Raw genomic sequence first — 21058 nt, forward strand, 5'->3', positions numbered from 1 at the left:
GCTTGTTTTCTAGAGGTCTTTCCTCTCCAGGATGCAACCTTACTCTCCGGTGGTCCTCATGTCAGATTGTTTAGATGATTGGCCTGGCCATAGACCTACAGGGAAATTTCTCAGTGGGCTGATGCCCCGGGGGTCCGCCCAAGCTCCCCGCATTAATAGTAGGAGCATTGGGGACTATTGCCCAAGGACATCCTCCACAGGTGCCCTCCTCAGGACACTGGTACAGTTGAATACTACAATGCAGGCATCAGTATTTTATGCTAGGGCAGTATTTTCTGTTGCACTCGGGCACTTAGTTTTGCCTCTGGAACTTACCTGGTGTTTTATCAAAGCAGAAAGATCCAGCACAGAGTGCAAGGTCCACCTGAAATGCTGTCTTTATTGAATCTAACACAGACGGCCTCTGGGGTCTACATGAAGGAGATCCATACCGCTAAGTGGTGAACTGGACATGTTTTATAGTACATTCTGTATTCTTCTTTGCCTAGCCCCCTGCCTTCTCTACCTGGTACTTGTGGTGCTTCCTCGATTCTGACCACTGCCTTGTTCCTGACTACTAACCTAATTCCTAGGATATCTTGCCTCACCTTATAAGCCCTACACTGTATATCACCCCTTGGTCTGAAGATCCTGCCTTGCAATAACATTCCTCGGGTTTGTTCCTCACCACGCCATTTTGTCTACAGCAGAACTATCACCAATCTAATACTATTTTGGGAGCCGTGGCCTTTGGATTCCCTTCAGCAAATACCAGATTCCGTATGAGGGTTAAAGGGGGAACACCAAGGAATCCCTTATAATTTGTGCCCCAGTTTAGCAAGCAGCAACTGGATTGAGGATTTGAGAGTCCACTGTTGTTATTCTCCATTACATGAACTGTAACAGTTGTCTGGTATCCAAGAGATCATCATTAGACCCCATTTATATTCACTAATGGATTTTTTGCCATTACTAAACATAAAGTTCTGCATCTTTCAATGGAGTGATGCCACCTGCAAGCCAGCATTGGGATATACAAACCGGACTCCAAAAAAGTTGGGACACTATACAAATCGTGAATAAAAACTGAATGCAATGATGTGGAGGTGCCAACTCCTAATATTTTATTCAGAATAGAACATAAATCACGGAACAAAAGTTTAAACTGAGAAAATGTACCATTTTAAGGGAAAAATATGTTGAATCAGAATTTCATGGTGTCAACAAATCCCCAAAAAGTTGGGACAAGGCCATTTTCACCACTGTGTGGCATCTCCCCTTCTTCTTACAACACTCAACAGACGTCTGGGGACCGAGGAGACCAGTTTCTCAAGTTTAGAAATAGGAATGCTCTCCCATTCTTGTCTAATACAGGCCTCTAACTGTTCAATCGTCTTGGGCCTTCTTTGTTGCACCTTCCTCTTTATGATGCGCCAAATGTTCTCTATAGGTGAAAGATCTGGACTGCAGACTGGCCATTTCAGGACCCGGATCCTTCTCCTACGCAGCCATGATGTTGTGATTGATGCAGAATGTGGTTTGGCATTATCTTGTTGAAAAATGCAGGGTCTTCCCTGAAAGAGATGACGTCTGGATGGGAGCATATGTTGTTCTAGAACCTGAATATATTTTTCTGCATTGATGGTGCCTTTCCAGACATGCAAGCTGCCCATGCGACACGCACTCATGCAACCCCATACCATCAGAGATGCAGGCTTCTGAACTGAGCGTTGATAACAACTTGGGTTGTCCTTGTCCTCTTTGGTCCGGATGACATGGCGTCCCAGATTTCCAAAAAGAACTTCGAATCGTGACTCGTCTGACCACAGAACAGTCTTCCATTTTGCCACACTCCATTTTAAATGATCCCTGGCCCAGTGAAAACGCCTGAGCTTGTGGATCTTGCTTAGAAATGGCTTCTTCTTTGCACTGTAGAGTTTCAGCTGGCAACGGTGGATGGCACGGTGGATTGTGTTCACTGACAATGGTTTCTGGAAGTATTCCTGAGCCCATTCTGTGATTTCCTTTACAGTAGCATTCCTGTTTGTGGTGCAGTGTCGTTTAAGGGCCCGGAGATCACAGGCATCCAGTATGGTTTTACGGCCTTGACCCTTACGCACAGAGATTGTTCCAGATTCTCTGAATCTTCGGATGATGTTATGCACAGTTGATGATGATAGATGCAAAGTCTTTGCAATTTTTCGCTGGGTAACACCTTTCTGATATTGCTCCACTATCTTTCTGCGCAACATTGTGGGAATTGGTGATCCTCTACCCATCTTGGCTTCTGAGAGACACTGCCACTCTGAGAAGCTCTTTTTATACCCAATCATGTTGCCAATTGACCTAATTAGTGTTAATTGGTCTTCCAGCTCTTCGTTATGCTCAAATTTACTTTTTCCGGCCTCTTATTGCTACTTGTCCCAACTGTTTTGGGATTTGTTGACACCGTGAAAATTGGAATCAACGTATTTTTCCTTTAAAATGATACATTTACTCGGATTAAACGTTTGATCTGTCATCTACGTTCTATTACAAATAAAATATTGACATTTGCCATCTCCACATCATTGCATTCAGTTTTTATTCACGATGTGTTTAGTGTACCAACTTTTTTGGAATCCGGTTTGTACTAGTAATAGGCCTAGAAGCCATGTACAGGCTCTGGCCTATTACTATTAAGGAGCACCTCTGGCCTGGAAGCATTTCTGGCCTGGAAGTGTGTGCTTCTCAGTTTTTTACCTTTCACCTTTGGCCCTTTGTAAACATGGGAGTATACCTTATGAAATATAGAAAATTGCAGAATTTCAACAAAGGTGTTATGAGTAAGTGCCATATAATCATCCCACATACACAGTGTTCAGTAGGAGCTCTCCAAGACCTGTGTGACCTGTGGAATAACACGTATGGTGGGAAGTGATGAATACAGAATTGGTTTACTGGGTTCTCCCCATATAGTAAATGCCGGGAAAACTATGTGCAGCTGAAACGGTGATTGTCACAAAGAGCGGCCAGCACTGTTACACGTGCTGCCCCTTCTATCACACGCCCCCTAGTGGCCTGAACGCTCAATGCCTTCCAATACGTTTCAGACCGCAGATCGTCCACTGTGGGGATGCGATCGGTGAACTGAAACCGCCGGAATTTGGGCAGCAGACAGGCTAAGAGGGAGCGTGCGGACTACAGAAAACTTACACTACGCAATATGTAGGTAGACTGCCACCATCCCTTGTAACAGGGCAAGGGAAACCCTTGACTAAACACAACAACTATCCGGGTAGCGACTCTTCAGAAACGGCTAGGATTCGTTCTGCGGTGCTCAGAGCAGGTATGAGGCTGAAGAAAATGACTTTAACGTCATTTATTATACATACAATACAAATGATTAACGTATACAGAAATGATTAAAAATAGCAATTATAGGTGATTAGATGTTTAGATGATTGGCCTGGCCAAAGAAATAGTAGGAGCATTGTGGACTTATGCCCAAGGACATTCTCCACAGGTGCCCTCCTCAGGACATGATTAAAAATAACAATTATAGGGAAGGATAGTCCAGTCTAAAATAAAAAGGGAAAACAGATGAAAGGGAATACTTAGTTTCTGAAGAAGAATGTCCTTTGTGGAAAGTCCAAGAAAGTCAGTTTGTTCAGGAATAAAAAGTCTGGTAAATATGTCTGCCAGCCTACCTTGGTCCTCGTGGCTGGCTTCTTCAGATGATATTACACAAGGGAGGTGTCACGAGGGTATCGAGAACCACGCCTGACTCCGTTATACCCGGGGTCAGGAAGTCGCAGCGGTTGGCTGCATGCTCTATTTAAGATAGGGCTGTTTTCCTTATGGTAGCTTTCTGGGTTTGCTTTGCAAACCCTTTTGGCTCACTCAGGGATCCGTAGCTCCTTCTCCTCAGCTGTTCCTTGTCCAGCACTCCCAAACCTCCTTATATTCCTCTCTCACACTTCTCTGGTTGCCAGAGATAGAGCTTCCTGCCTGGACATCTATTCTGACCTTCTGGAGCTGTGTTGCTGGGTTCTCTGGTAGTTGGTCCAGAACGCTACCCTCCGGATCACTGTTGGACCTTTGTGGTCTATTGTGGTCGCCCACCTGGGTGTATGTGTTTGTCTGTTTTGTCCGTCCTCCTGAGGCTCGCCGTAGGCGTGGGGTTTGTTTTTTTTGTGGGGAGAGGGATCATTTCATTAATGTCTGTCCTTCTTTCATCAGAAACAAAAGACCGTCGGAAAAACGACTAACCCCAGGCTGTGTGGAGGATGTCAGCCGGGGGGTATACGTTTCCTCCATACGTACATCGCAATTTGTGTTGCCAGCGGTTATTATTTTTGGTGATAAGACGGAGACTATTTCTTTCTTTCTAGACAGTGGAGCAGGGGTAAATTTGATAGATGGCCATTTTGCCCGCACTTTGGGTTTGTCTCTCTGTACGCTACAGAGACCTATTCCCATATTCGCTATTGATTCTGCTCCTCTGTCTCAGAGAAACCTCACCCACATTGTCCATAACTTACACCTTCGGGTAGGGGACCACCATAACGAGATGCTTTCATGTTATGTTCTGGAGGGGCTTCCCACTCCGGTGGTGTTGGGTCTTCCCTGGTTGGTAGCGCACAATCCAGTGGTGGATTGGCAGGCCAGGGAGATATTGGAGTGGAGTGAGCAGTGCAGAGAAAATTGCTTAAATAGCAATTGCTTAGTCGCCTCCATAACTACCCTACCTACATTTATTTTGGATTTTGAGGATGTTTTTTCTGAAAAGGGTTGTCAGAAGTTACCACCTCATCGTCCTTATGATTGCCCGGTTAACCTTATTCCCGGCGCAAAATTACCCAAGACCAGGTTATATAATCTTTCGGGTCCAGAGAGACAAGCCATGAAAGATTATATCTCTGAGAGCTTGGCTAAGGGACACATCAGACCCTCTTCTTCACCCGTGGCTGCAGGGTTTTTCTTCGTTAAAAAGAAAGATGGGGGCCTGCGTCCTTGCCTAGATTTTCGCGAATTAAATCGGATAACCATCCGAGACCCATACCCTCTTCCTCTCATTCCTGACCTGTTTAACCAGATTGCGGGTGCTAGGTGGTTCTCCAAACTTGATCTTAGGGGGGCCTACAATCTGATTCGTATTAATGAGGGGGATGAGTGGAAGACAGCTTTTAACACCCCTGAGGGGCATTATGAAAATCTAGTTATGCCTTTCGGTCTGACCAATGCTCCTGCCGTCTTTCAACATTTCGTTAATGACATTTTTAGTCATCTAATCGGCAGGTTTGTGGTAATATACCTAGATGATATTTTAATTTATTCATCTGATCTGAGAACACATGAGGTGCATGTCAGACAAGTACTGCAGGTCCTACAGACGAATGAATTATATATGCTAAAATTGAAAAATGTGTCTTCGCCGTTCAGGAGATACAATTCCTAGGTTATTTTTTATCTGCTTCAGGTTTCCGTATGGATCCTAGGAAGGTCCAGGCAATTTTAGATTGGGATCTTCCTGAGAACCTCAAAGCACTACAACGGTTCTTGGGCTTCGCGAATTTCTATAGGAAATTCATTAAAAATTATTCACTTATTGTAAAACCGCTTACTGACATGACTAGGAAGGGGACTGATTTTTCTAAATGGTCTGACGCCGCTAAAGTTGCTTTTTCCTCTCTAAAAGAGAGGTTTACCTCAGCACCTGTACTGGTCCAACCTGATGTCTCTCAGCCTTTTATTGTTGAAGTCGATGCGTCAGAGGTGGGAGTGGGGGCTGTGCTGTCTCAGGGTCCATCTCCTGGCAAATGGCGTCCTTGTGCTTTCTTTTCTAAAAAACTATCTGCAGCAGAAAAGAACTACGATATTGGCAATAGGGAACTATTAGCTATTAAACTTGTGTTTGAGGAGTGGCGTCACTTTTTAGAGGGGGCAATCCAACCCGTCACTGTGATTACGGACCACAAAAATCTTCTGTACCTCGAATCATCTAAGAGTCTCACCCCTAGACAAGCTAGGTGGTCGCTATTTTTTACCAGGTTTAACTTTGTGATTACCTATCGTCCTGGGGCAAAGAACACCAAGGCTGATGCACTATCTCGTTGTTTCCCTGGAGGGGGTAATGTGAGTGATCCGGTGCCCATTCTTCAAAGAGGAGTGGTTGTTTCTGCGGTACACTCTGTTCTGGAGGTGAAGGTGTTAGAGGCCCAGGGGGACGCCCCGGTCTCTTGCCCCTCAGAGAAATTGTTTGTACCGTTGAACCTACGTTTCGAATTATTAAAGGAACATCATAATTCGGCACTTGCTGGGCACCCGGGTAGTAAAGCAACCTTGGAGCTATTGTCTCGTCGTTTTTGGTGGCCAAGGTTGCGTCAGGATGTATTGGATTTTGTGTCTTCTTGTTCTACCTGTGCGCGCGCAAAAGTTTCACATACATGTCCTGCAGGGTCTTTATTACCACTCGTCATTCCCAATAGACCATGGACACATCTGTCAATGGATTTTATCACTGACTTACCTTTGTCTGCGGGTAAAACAGTTATCTTGGTAGTAGTGGACAGGTTTAGCAAAATGGTACACTTCATTGCGTTACCCGCACTACCTAATGCTAAGACTCTTGCTCAGGTATTCGTCAGTGAAATCGTGAAGCTTCACGGGGTCCCCTCCGATGTTGTTTCGGATTGGGGTACCCAGTTTATTTCTAAATTTTGGAAAGCTTTTTGTTCCCGTTTGGGGGTACACTTGTCCTTTTCCTCAGCTTTCCATCCTCAGTCGAATGGACAGACTGAGCGTACCAACCAAAACCTGGAGACATATCTAAGATGTTTTGTGTCTGAAAACCAAGAGTTGTGGTCATCATATTTACCGTTAGCTGAGTTTGCCATAAATAATCATTATCAGGAGTCCACTGGCAAGTCACCATTTCTTGGTGCATATGGTTTTCATCCCCAATTCTGTACTTTCAAAGAGGGGGGGTCTTCTGGGGTTCCCGAAGAGGAACGGTTTTCGTCATCTCTTTCATCGGTATGGCAGAAGGTGCAAGCTAACTTGAAAAATATGGGAGGTAAATACAAATGCATGGCTGATAAGAGACGGTCGCCAGGTCCGGACCTAGGAGTGAATGACTGTGTGGTTGTCTACTAGGAATATTAAATTGAAGGTTCCCTCTTGGAAACTGGGTCCTAGGTTTATTGGCCCTTACAAAATTGTAGCCATCATCAACCCCGTGGCTTTTCGCCTGGAGTTACCTCAGACTTTTAAAATTCATAATGTTTTTCATAAGTCGTTACTCAAAAAATATGTTCAACCTCTAGAACCGTCACCGCTGCCACCACCTCCTGTTGTCGTGGATGGTAATCTAGAATTTCAGATATCCAAAATTGTTAATTCTCGTCGGGTCCGCCGCTCTCTTCAATATCTGGTGCATTGGAGAGGTTATGGTCCCGAGGAAAGAATGTGGGTTCCTGCGTCTGAGGTAAACGCCAACAGGCTAGTTCAGGTTTTTCATGCCTCTCATCCTGAGAGACCTGGTCCTGAGTGTCCGGAGGCCCCTCCTAGAGAGGGGGGTACTGTCACGAGGGTATCAAGAACCACGCCTGACTCCGTTATACCCGGGGTCAGGAGGTCGCAGCGGTTGGCTTCGCGCTCTATGTAAGATAGGGCTGTTATCTTATGGTAGCTTTCTGGGTTTGCTTTGCAAACCCTTTTGGCTCACTCAGGGATCCGTAGCTCCTTCTCCTCAGCTGTTTCTTGTCCAGCACTCCCAAACCTCCTTTTATTCCCCTCTCACACTTCTCTGGTTGCCAGATATAGAGCTTCCTGCCTGGACATCTATTCTGACCTTCTGGAGCTGTGTTGCTGCGTTCTCTGGTAGTTGGTCCAGAACGCTACCCTCCGGATCCCTGTTGGACCTTTGTGGTCTATTGTGGTCGCCCACCTGGGTGTATGTGTTTGTCTGTTTTGTCTGTCCTCTCCCTGGTGTTTCCCTCTTAGTGATAGTGGTGCGGACTAGCGATCCCACCGGCCCGTTCACTATCTAGGGCTCATTTTAGGGAAAGCCAGGGTTTAGGCACGTGATCGCCGCACGGGTGAGGAACCCGTCTAGGGACGTCAGGGCAGTCAGGTGCCAGCCGCAAGGTGAGTTAGGGGTCACCACCTTTCCCTCTCCCTTGGGCAGGGCTTTCCCTTTTTTCCTCCCTGTGCGTGACGTCGGTCATTACAGGAGGACTCCCATTAGATTTCACTCATGGCCTTATGAAGGGTCCAGCTGTTAGGGCGGGATCTCAGGCTCAGCCCCTGGGCTGGGTGCTGTTATTCGGAGGGAAGTTCAAGTCCCAAAAATATGACATTTTCATATCTCAGCACACGTCCGTCGCACACAACTAATAATGACGAATTTACGATCCTCCGAAAATATCGGTCTCATTGACACTATACATGAGAATTATATCATATTCGGTTACTGAGATGTTTAATAACCTGGATGTTGCTTATCCCTGCGGTATATGTTTTATATCTGAATACTCAGCGGATCCTGACCAACAAAATGATATAATTTACATATCTATCCTACGTATGATATTCGTACAAAGGGGTAAAAATCATATGACATATTCATTTTCCATTGGTGCCAGAAAGTCTGACTCAGGCTGCTTGCAGGCCCTCTATCAGTGACAGATCAAATGTTCTTGTCAGGTGTCGGTTCGCACCTAGCTGTGAGATTTCTGCAGCAAGTTAATTAAGGAGACTAGCTGTAATTACGTTAATAGAACGTTGGCCTCCTAGGACAACAGCTTGTAATGACAGGAATTGAATTTATCTTTATTGCGTTATCTGCTGGGTATCAGGAATTGAATCTGTAATTCCTGGATGCGACAATCAAAAAAAAATCGATTGACTGCGTTTTATTTCTGGATATCTTGCGTTTTCTCGCGGTCCATCCGTGACAGTGATCACTTTCCTTTTGTTTTTAGGATAATTTATTATGGTAAAAAAAGAGGATCCTGATGGTTAGAACTTGATGGGGCAGATTTACTACTGAAATTGCGCCAGTTTTTGAGCACATTTTATGCCCAAAAACTGGATTCCATAGTTTGCATCACTTTTACCAATTGTTTTACACATTTCTAATCCTTTTATGTTCCGGGAACCACTGATGACATAAAGGGGTTCACCCACTGTGGTAGGTGGGTATGGGTGAAGTGGGTAGTGATGTATGTACATAAAAAGGGAATCTTTAATTTGATGTGAGAGCTAGGTGGTGTTGTAAAATGCTGAAACGCATTATTTTTAAATGTCTGAAGGAATCTTTTTGTGATTAATGTATGTATCGTAACACTGTGTATAGAAAGGTACTGAAGGGGGTGTAGAAGTTACCCAGGTTGTATAGATGGTTGAGCTAAAATAATCCAGAAAGCTGTGTTGCTTCAGAAAAGTTTAGTTTGCTAAAGTTGCTTTTTCAAAGTTGTTTATGGACTGCATTTTTTTAGGGGGGATGGTGGGTAGGTTTGGCAGTGGAACCTGCCATTCCCTCCCCACTCCAGTATGTTGCTTTCCCCCAGCCTGAGGCAATTCCAGGTGTAGCTACTGGGATCATTACTGGGGGGTATAAGTACGAGCCTGAAAGGCTTATTTGATGTCCGTGCCTGGCAGATGCTGCGTGAGCCTGGTCTGCTATATTTGAAGACATAGGTGAGGAAAATGACTGTGTTTAGTTCGCACGTTTTTATTTTAATGTATTTCTTTTCTCCGGAGGATATTACAAAGTGACTACTGAACTTTGGCTGCTGTTGCTATTTTGTGGAAGACAAATAGCGTTGAACTTTTAATCTGTGGAACCCATTGGAGTCGGTCATTGGCAACCCTGTGTGCACACAGATCAGTATTGAAATTGCGATCATAAGGGTCTTGGAATTGTGTGTGAAGTTTATCTTAATGTTTTTATACAATTATTTTTAATGTTCAATTTGAAGTTATATGAAAGGAGGTGGCGGATATACAAAGCAAAGGCTTTTAGCCGTATGCTGGATGCCCTTGAAGGAGCGGAAGTGAAACCTGGGTCAGATGAGCCTCACGGAAGAGGCAGTGATTTTACGATATGCGATAATAAAGTATAATAAATCCTACGGACTGCACCTCTAGAGCGACAGTATGTTTAGTATCAAGATGGATTAGTGGTAGCGTGGAGCCACTGTGCCAAGTAACTGGTTTGACGTTGGCCCAAACCCTAAGGCCCCTTTCACACGGGCGAGTATTCCGCGCGGGTGCGATGCGTGAGTTGAACGCATTGCACCCGCACTGAATCCTGACCCATTCATTTCTATGGGGCTGTTCACATGAGCGGTGATTTTCACGCATCGCTTATGCGTTACGTGAAAATCGCAGCATGCTCCTCTTTGTGCGTTGCGGTGCGATAATCCACGCAATGCAGGCCCCATAGAAGTGAATGGGGTTGCGTGAAAATCGCAAGCATCCGCAAGCAAGTGCGGATGCGGTGCGATTTTCACGCATGGTTGCTAGGTGACAGTCTATTCACTGTATTATTTTCCCTTATAACATGGTTATAAGGGAAAATAATAGCATTCTGACTACAGAATGCATAGTATAATAGTGCTGGAAGGGTTAAAAAAAATAATAAAATTAACTCACCTTATCCTCTTGATCGCGTAGTTCCCGGTCTGTTCTTTACTAGCTGTGGGCTATAGGACCTGTGGTGATGTCAGATCACATGCTCCATCACCACGGTGATGGACCATGTGATTGGAGCATGTGATCTGACGTCACCACAGGTCCTATAGCCCACAGCTAGTAAAGAACAGACCGGGAACTACGCGATCAAGAGGATAAGGTGAGTTAATTTTTTTATTTTTTTAACCCTTCCAGCGCTATTATACTATGCATTCTGTATTCAGAATGCTATTATTTTCCTTTAAAACCATGTTATAAGGGAAAATAATACAATCTTCAGAACATCAATTCCAAGCCCGAACTTCTGTGAAGAAGTTCGGGTTTGGGTACCAAACATGCACGATTTTTCTCACGCGAGTGCAAAACGCATGACAATGTTTTGCACTTGCGCGGAAAAATCGCGGGTGTTCCCGCAACGCACCCGCACATTTTCCCGCAACGCCCGTGTGAAAGAGGCCTAAGGGCGTTATTCTGGTGTCTCCCCGGTATTCACTTTTTAACTCCAGTGAAGGGATATGGACTTTGCTGCGAGTTAGCTACCAGACCTTTTGTGATGGTCCCAGTATGCCTGGTAGCTGACTTTTGGACTCAGGAGCTCATGTTCAAGAACCTGGAGACACGGGAATCACAGTCTGAACAAGCACCAAAACTAGAATGCAGGTCTCTGGTATCCAGAAAGCATCCGAAAACAGTGTCTGACTGGAGCTAGGGCTGAAACACCAGACTGGATGAGGTCAGAGGCCAGACGAACGGGGTCAAACACACAGCCCATAGCAGGAACTCGGGCAGGAACAGGTCAGACATGACAGCGGACACATATCAGACATACAGACTGGACAGCAAACAGAACAAAAGAAGCAGATGCAGAAACTGTTGCTCAGTCCAGGGGTGGGATAGGCAGACAGAACATATAACAGGTACGCACAAACAGGAGCAAACCCGAACTTTACAGGTTCGGCATTCGGTGGAGTGGAGGAATCCGGTTATGGATTCCTTTATAATGGAATTCTATGATGGAATGCAGAACAGAAGCCTTTAGAGGCATTCCGTTTTGATCAGTCATAATAGAAGTCTACGGCCAAGCAGAACTGATCAGCCTGGTTCCCGTTATGCAGGACTTTGTTTTTCATCCTGCATAACGGAAACCAGACGGATCCCTGTTATCGCCAACAATGATGATCACAGAACTTTAACCCATCAGAAGCCGTGGTCGTGGGAGCCTTTAGTTTGCTCTCCCTGAAGAACCCAGAGTATTAGAGCTAAGGAGACCTGTAGGTGTCAGGGCTCCACAGTGTTAATGTGGTGCAAGGTAGGCTAATGATCACATATTCTAGCCCTTGCGGGGGGCTTAACAAAAAAAAAAAAGTTTTTTTAAAATATTAAAGCTCAAATCATCCCCGTTCCCCATAATAGTAAAATAGTAAAAAAAAAAAAATCATAGGCATCTCTGTATACGGCTCGGCTGTAATATTAAGATAATATGAAAAATAATTTTATGCCATGCTGTGAATGCTGTGACGGAAAAAGTACCTAACCTCAATAAAAAATAATTGGATAAAAATGTCATACATTTTTTGTGCAAAATCCCGTTCCCAGTGCAGGCACACTGTGCGATTTCTCACGTGTTTTTATTTTTTTCCGTATATATATTCCCCGCAAGGATATTCAAGAAGATAGACCGCATTTCTGGACTCTTTCCTGGATTCTAGATTTCTTTTGTTCTTTTGACTTGAAACTATCATGCGTCCTAAGTACCTTCACCAGTGTAAAACGTAACCTTTACTGATGATTAGAGTTGAGCGAACACCTGGATGTTCGGGTTCGAGAAGTTCGGCCGAACTTCCCGGAAATGTTCGGGTTCGGGATCCGAACTCGACCCGAACTTCGCCCCGAACCCCATTGAAGTCAATGGGGACCCGAACTTTTCGGCACTAAAAAGGCTGTAAAACAGCCCAGGAAAGAGCTAGAGGGCTGCAAAAGGCAGCAAAATGTAGGTAAATCCCCTGCAAACAAATGTGGATAGGGAAATGAATTAAAATAAAAGAAATTAAAATTAACCAATATCAATTGGAGAGAGGTCTCATGGCAGAGAATCAGGCTTCATGTCACCCACCACTGGAACAGGCCACTGTCAGATATTTAGGCCCCGGCACCCAGACAGAGGAGAGAGGTCCCGTAACAGAGAATCTGGCCTTATGTCAGCGCAGAATCTGTCTTCATGTCATAGCAGAGAATCAGGCTTCACGTCACCCACCACTGGAACAGGCCACTGTCAGATATTTTTAGGCCCCGGCACACAGACAGAGGAGAGAGGTCCCATAGCAGAGGATCAGGCTTCATGTCATAGCAGAGAACTAGGCTTCATGTCATAGCAGAGAATCAGGCTTCACGTCGCCCACCACTGGAACAGGCCATTGTCAGATATTTAGGCCCTGGCACCCAGACAGAGGAGAGAGGTCCCATAGCAGAGAATCAGGCTTCATGCCATAGCAGAGAATCAGGCTTCACGTCACCCACCACTGGAACAGGCCATTGCCAGATATTTAGGCCCCGCCACCCAGACAGAGGAGAGAGGTCCCATAGCAGAGAATCAGGCTTTATGTCACCCACCACTGGAACAGGCCATTGTCAGATATTTAGGCCCCGGCACCCAGACAGAGGAGAGAGGTCCCGTAACAGAGAATCAGGCTTCATGTCAGCACAGAATCAGGCTTCACGTCACCCACCACTGGAACAGGCCACTGTCAGATATTTTTAGGCCCTGGCACCCAGACAGAGGAGAGAGGTCCCGTAACAGAGAATCAGGCTTCATGTCATAGCAGAGAATCAGGCTTCATGTCACCCACCACTGGAACAGGCCATTGTCAGATATTTAGGCCCCGGCACCCAGACAGAGGAGAGAGGTCCCATAACAGAGAATCAGTCTTCATGTCATAGCAGAGAATCAGGCTTCACGTCACCCACCACTGGAACAGGCCATTGTCAGATATTTTTAGGCCCTGGCACCCAGACAGAGGAGAGAGGTCCCATAGCAGAGAATCAGGCTTCATGTCATAGCAGAGAATCAGGCTTCATGTCAGCAGAGAATCAGTCTTCATGTCATAGCAGAGAATCAGGCTTCACGTCACCCACCACTGGAACAGGCCACTGTCACATATTTAGGCCCCGGCACCCAGACAGAGGAGAGGTTCATTCAACTTTGGGTTGCCCCGCAATATAATGGTAAAATGAAAATAAAAATAGGATTGAATGAGGAAGTGCCCTGGAGTAGAATAATATATTGTTAAGGGGAGGTAGTTAATGTCTAATCTGCACAAGGGATGGACAGGTCCTGTGGGATCCATGCCTGGTTCATTTTTATGAACGTCAGCTTGTCCACATTGGCTGTAGACAGGCGGCTGCGTTTGTCTGTAATGACGCCCCCTGCCGTGCTGAATACACGTTCAGACAAAACGCTGGCCGCCGGACAGGCCAGCACCTCCAAGGCATAAAAGGCTAGCTCTGGCCACGTGGACAATTTGGAGCCCCAGAAGTTGAATGGGGCCGAACCATCAGTCAGTACGTGGAGGGGTGTGCACAGGTACTGTTCCACCATCTTATTGAAATGTTGCCTCCTGCTAACACGTTCCGTATCAGGTGGTGGTGCAGTTAGCTGTGGCGTGGTGACAAAATTTTTCCACATCTCTGCCATGCTAACCCTGCCCTCAGAGGAGCTGGCCGTGACACAGCTGCGTTGGCGACCTCTTGCTTCTCCTCTGCCTTCGCCTTGGGCTTCCACTGGTTCCCCTGTGACATTTGGGAATGCTCTCAGTAGCGCGTCTACCAACGTGCGCTTGTACTCGCGCATCTTCCTATCACGCTCCCGTGCAGGAAGTAAGGTGGGCACATTGTCTTTGTACCGTGGATCCAGCAGGGTGGCAACCCAGTAGTCCGCACACGTTAAAATGTGGGCAACTCTGCTGTCGTTGCGCAGGCACTGCAGCATGTAGTCGCTCATGTGTGCCAGGCTGCCCAGAGGTAAGGACAAGCTGTCCTCTGTGGGAGGCGTATCGTCATCGTCCTGCGTTTCCCCCCAGCCACGCACCAGTGATGGGCCCGAGCTGCGTTGGGTGCCAGCCCGCTGTGAACCTGCTTCATCCTCCTCCACCTGCTGTTGCAAAAAACCTCCCTCTGAGTCACTTCGAAGAGACTGGCCTGAAAGTGCTAAAAATGACCCCTCTTCCTCCTCTTCCTCCTGGGCCACCTCCTCTTCCATCATCGCCCTAAGTGTTTTCTCAAGGAGACATAGAAGTGGTATTGTAACGCTGATAACGGCGTCATCGCCACTGGCCATGTTGGTGGAGTACTCGAAACAACGCAACAGGGCACACAGGTCTCGCATGGAGGCCCAGTCATTGGTGGTGAAGTGGGTCTGATCCGCAGTGCGACTGACCCGTGCGTGCTGCAGCTGAAACTCCACTATGGCCTGCTGCTGCTCGCACAGTCTGTCCAGCATATGCAAGGTGGAGTTCCACCTGGTGGGCACGTCGCATATGAGGCGGTGAGCGGGAAGGCCGAAGTTACGCTGTAGAGCAGACAGGCGAGCAGCGGCAGGGTGTGAACGCCGGAAGCGCGAACAGACGTCCCGCACTTTATGCAGCAGCTCTGACATGTCGGGGTAGTTGTGAATGAACTTCTGCACCACCAAATTCAGCACATGCGCCAGGCAAGGGATGTGCGTCAAACCGGCTAGTCCCAGAGCTGCAACGAGATTTCGCCCATTATCGCACACCACCAGGCCGGGCTTGAGGCTCACCAGCAGCAACCACTCGTCGGTCTGTTGTTCTATACCCCGCCACAACTCCTGTGCGGTGTGGGGCCTGTCCCCCAAACATATGAGTTTCACAACAGCCTGCTGACGTTTACCCCGGGCTGTGCTGAAGTTGGTGGTGAAGGTGTGTGGCTGACTGGATGAGCAGGTGGAAGAAGAGGAGGAGGAAGCTGAGTAGGAGGAGGAGGAGACAGGAGGCAAAGAATGTTGCCCTGCGATCCTTGGCGGTGGAAGGACGTGCGCCAAACAGCTCTCCGCCTGGGGCCCAGCCGCCACTACTTTTACCCAGTGTGCAGTTAGGGAGATATAGCGTCCCTGGCCGTGCTTACTGTTCCACGTATCTGTGGTTAGGTGGACCTTGCCACAGATGGCGTTGCGCAGTGCACACTTGATTTTATCGGATACTTGGTTGTGCAGGGAAGGCACGGCTCTCTTGGAGAAGTAGTGCCGGCTGGGAACAACATACTGTGGGACAGCAAGCGACATGAGCTGTTTGAAGCTGTCCGTCTCCACCGGCCTGAATGACAGCATTTCATAGGCCAGTAGTTTAGAAATGCTGGCATTCAGGGCCAGGGATCGAGGGTGGCTAGGTGGGAATTTACGCTTTCTCTCAAATGTTTGTGAGATGGAGAGCTGAACGCTGCCGTGTGACATGGTTGAGATGCTTGGTGACGCAGGTGGTGGTGTTGGTGGTACATCCCCTGTTTGCTGGGCGGCAGGTGCCAACGTTCCTCCAGAGGCGGAGGAAGAGGCCGAGGCGGCGGCAGCAGCAGAAGAGGCCGAGGCGGCAGCAGCAGAAGAGGTAGCAGGGGGAGCCTGAGTGACTTCCTTGTTTTTAAGGTGTTTACTCCACTGCAGTTCATGCTTTGCATGCAGGTGCCTGGTCATGCAGGTTGTGCTAAGGTTCAGAACGTTAATGCCTCGCTTTGGCTCTGATGGCACAGCGTGCAAACCACTCTGGTCTTGTCGTCAGCACATTGTTTGAAGAAGTGCCATGCCAGGGAACTCCTTGAAGCTGCCTTTGGGGTGCTCGGTCCCAGATGGCGGCGGTCAGTAGCAGGCGGAGTCTCTTGGCGGTGGGTGTTCTGCTTTTGCCCACTGCTCCCTCTTTTGCTACGCTGTTGGCTCGGTCTCACCGCTGCCTCTTCCTCCGAACTGTGAAAGTCAGTGGCACGACCTTCATTCCATGTGGGGTCTAGGACCTCATCGACCCCTGAATCGTCTTCCTCCCTGACCTCCTGTTCAGTCTGCACACTGCAGAAAGACGCAGCAGTTGGCACCTGTGTTTTGTCTATGTCTTCCACCCCTGGGGAAGGGCTAGGTGGATGCCCTTGGGAAACCCCGGCAGCAGAGTCTTCAAACAGCATAAGAGACTGCTGCATAACTTGAGGCTCAGACAGTTTCCCTGGTATGCATGGGGGTGATGTGACAGACTGATGGGCTTGGTTTTCAGACGCCATCTGTGCGCTTTCTGCAGAAGACTGGGTGGGAGATAATGTGAACGTGCTGGATCCACTGTCGGCCACCCAATTGACTAATGCCTGTACCTGCTCAGGCCTTACCATCCTTAGAACGGCATTGGGCCCCACCAAATATCCCTGTAAATTATGGCGGCTACTGGGACCTGAGGTAGTTGGTTCACTAGGACGTGTGGCTGTGGCAGAACGGCCACGTCCTCTCCCAGCACCAGAGGGTCCACTAACACCACCACGACCATGTCCACGTCCGCGTCCCTTACTAGATGTTTTCATCATTGTTACCGTTCACCACAATAAGAAAAAAATTATTTGGCCCAATGTATTGAATTCAAATTCAGGCCTTTTTTTTACAGACACCTAACACTATCTGGCTATCTATTTAGGTACCGTATTACACTAATACAGGCACACCAGTAATGACAGATTTAGCTGAATATAAATTGTAGGCCTAGTATTTAGGCGCTGGATGACAGGTATACGTTTACGGACAGAATTAGACTTGGAAATGCACAGTAGCGTGTGTGTGAAGTAATTGAGAATGACCCTATCTGCACCTTCAATCTAATATACCCTTTTAGGGATCGATTTAAAGTAGGCCTGATACAGCAGAAACCACTGATTTAGGGAATTGCTAAGTTGGGAATTGTATTTCAACCCAGAAAAAAATATATCCTTTGCCAGACAGCAGACAGTATTACAATTGGCTAGCCACAGCTGAAACACCAGATTTGGGGTACTGCTATTTTGGCAATTGTATTTCACCCCTCAATAAAATAGTAAGCACAGCCAAGCCCCTGATATAGGATATAGCAAAAAAAAAAAAAAAAACACTATTGGTTAAATGTACTTGGTGGCAGCTTGTGCTGGCGCACCACAAGACACAAATTGGCCGCCGATCACCCCAGAAAAAAGTGACAGAAAAACGCTCTGGGCAGCCTAAAAACAGTGAGCATTTAAATAGCAGAGGTTGAATGATTCACAGCTGTAGAGCGATCACTTCATTAAGTGTTTTGGAAGAGTAAATCCCTGCCTAATCTCGCCCTAACGTCGCAGCTGCAACCTCTCCCTACACTGATCAGAGCAGAGTGACGTGCAGCGCTACGTGACCCAAGCTTATATAGAGGCTGGGTCACATGCTGCACTGGCCAATCACAGCCATGCCAATAGTAGGCATGACTGTGATGGCCTCTTGGGGCAAGTAGTATGACGCTTGTTGATTGGCTGCTTTGCAGCCTTTCAAAAAGCGCCAAGAAAGCGCCGAACCCGAACCCGGACTTTTACGAAAATGCTTGGGTCCGTGTCACGAACACCCCAAAATTCGGTACGAACCCGAACGATACAGTTCGGGTTCGCTCATCCCTACTGATGATCATTAAAAATCACCAAATGTGTGCCCTTAAAAAGCAATTAACCATGAGGCTGGGCAGGACAAGGAAGGGACTATTGACTCACCCTTGCCCTATCAAGCTATAGGCCCTGCCTAGCAAAACGGAATGGCCGCCGTCTCTCATGGACAGAGACCAGACTTTCCATGAAGATGGCCACCACTGCACCACCAATGCTCCTGTGCTGACCCAGACTGATCCCTTATCGCACCCTCTCCAGGCTTGGCATCTCATCTAGGATTTGAGGAAGTATAATCAAATCCTCCCTTTTCTGTCATAGCGATTGTTATGTTTATTGACCTATCCTGCTGTGATTTAGATTTTATTGAAAGTCATACTTTGATTATCAGTATTTAAATGGTGTGTGGTAGGATTTTAAATGCCTCTCCGCAGTAGCGGCACTGTGGACATTTGGTATGTGATGCAAATGCATTATATTTGGTCCCAAATATGTGGGAATTGTCTTTCTTTACGGCAATTAGATTTACCATTATCATTTGGGTCTTACTACAAGAATATAATCTGATTCGCACACATATTGATGCCTCCATTTCTGTATTGTTGGTTTTTTGGAGTCTTTTTGTTATATGTGGTGCCCTGATGAACTGACCCCAGAGAACGGTTCAAAAAAACGCTTCAGGACAAAGTTTGCATCCCTTGGACATATGGTATCTGCTCCTTTTTTTTCCTACTGGTGATCAAAACCTGGACGCCACTGGTTTATTTGGGAGCATATATGAATTATGTGCGATTATTTTTGTTCCAACTTAATTTTTTCCTGATACATGCATTGGCTTATGACATTACTATTGGACTGTAATCATATTAGGTCTCTTCTCTTCTTGAGTGGCGGTATTGTCACGATCCCTCCCGTGACAGAGGTTAGAAGATCTGAGAGACTGGCTGCACGTCAGGTTATCTGACAGCCTCTCGGTTTTTCACTTGTTGCAGTGTTGTTGTTGGTAATGACCACGCCTCTTGTCTCAGGTGCAGCTTGTGGTCATTACTGCTGCTCTGTTTAGTCTGGACTCACACTTCTTACCATGCATTTGATATTATCTGCCTGGAGTTGGAAAAGCTGGTGTAAGTTCCTGCTCATCCATTTTCTTTTGAAGAAATGTGTACTCCCCTTTCTATTTTGTTTCCCCCTTTTGCTTACTGTTTCCTACGCCTCAAGGAGATGCTGGTTCGTTCATCTGGGAAGGAACCAGTGGTTTCAGACCCTGTCACTACTCATAGGGTTTCTACGGCCTAGGTATCCAGTGTATGAATATTCCTACCTGCAGGGTCTATCCATACTGACAGGAATCAGGGCTAGGGTTAGGGTTTCCTAGGTGGTGACCTTTTTCTTTCCCTAGCCGTGAGGCCTATTTTTTATATTTTTTCCTTCTATTGTCATTAATATAGAGCCTATCAGGAGGTTCCTGACACGGGATCGCCCCTATCGGGGTGGCCATTCCGTTTTGCTAGGCAGGGTCTATAGCTTGGTAGAGCAAGTGTGAGGGGGAGTCAGTTTTCCTTGTCCTGCCCAGCCTCATTGTTAATTGCTTTTTAAGGCCACAAATTTGGTTTTTAATGATCATCAGTAAAGGTTAAGTTTTATACTGGTGAAGGTACTCTGTGATTGTGATCTATAAAGCTGTTAATGTCCTTTTTTATTTTTTAAAGGATTTTGTGCTTTTTGAAAATGATTAAATCTAAACAATTCACTGCAGCTTATCTGATTTGCCAAGATAAATTAATTCCCCAATCATCTTTATTTAAAGAAAGATCTTCAACCCCCCACCCACATGGTGAGGCAGTCGTCTATGTACCGCCAGGGCCGAATACATTTAGATGGTGGCGATAAACTGACAAACGCCTTCTTCTGAGGGGCCATATACAGATTGGGGTGGCTGGGCGTGAATTTCTCCCCCATCGCCTACCTTTTGTTTGTAGATTATGGGCCATCATGTATTCAGTAATTTCCAAAAAAAATGCTTTTCTTGATACTGCTATGTCGTCTCAAGCAATCCCCAATCCTGCGGCGTCACTGTGTATAGCGATGTCACATCAACTGTACACAATAGACTTAAAATTCTAGTATTTCATAGAATTTCCTAATAACATCGGTGGAATCCTTCGTAAATGAAGGGATAGTCGTGACATATTTTTGTAAGAAAATTGTATTGTCCCAGATGAGGAAATATAGTCTATTTCAGACACAATGATATCACTTCCTATAGAAGTGCACCATGATCCATTCACAATAATAATAATAATGATAATATAAGGATCAGTCCGAGACCGGTCACCTACAAGTGAAAGCGGAATATCCTCGACTTCCAAAAGTGACTACAGGGAACGGCTCCATTACAGCTCCTCCAGCTTTTCCAGGCTCCTGAATGGCAGACATGGGTTATCATATGTAAACGGCAGCACTTTTTGCTGGAATTTGGAGCACAAACTGATTAAAGGTCTGGGGGTCAGGTCTTGCCTTCCGTGCACTGGACACTCACAGGTGCACTGATCTGCTTCTCTACTTATATTATCTAATTTGTGCACCTTCCCCTCATGGAGGCTTCTCCCCTCTGCTCAGCAGATTCCTGATTATCTTTTTCTCGCTGGATGTTTAGTCGCTTGTAGTTTATATTTTCTGTCTTTGCTTTCCATCTTCTGAGTTGTTGAGCTGCTGCTTATACACAGCAGCCAATCTAAACAAGCAGAGCTTCAGTGTAAAGCATGGA

This window comes from Bufo bufo, chromosome 9 (assembly GCF_905171765.1).
Source record: "Bufo bufo chromosome 9, aBufBuf1.1, whole genome shotgun sequence".
In the NCBI taxonomy this organism is placed as follows: Eukaryota; Metazoa; Chordata; class Amphibia; order Anura; family Bufonidae; genus Bufo; species Bufo bufo.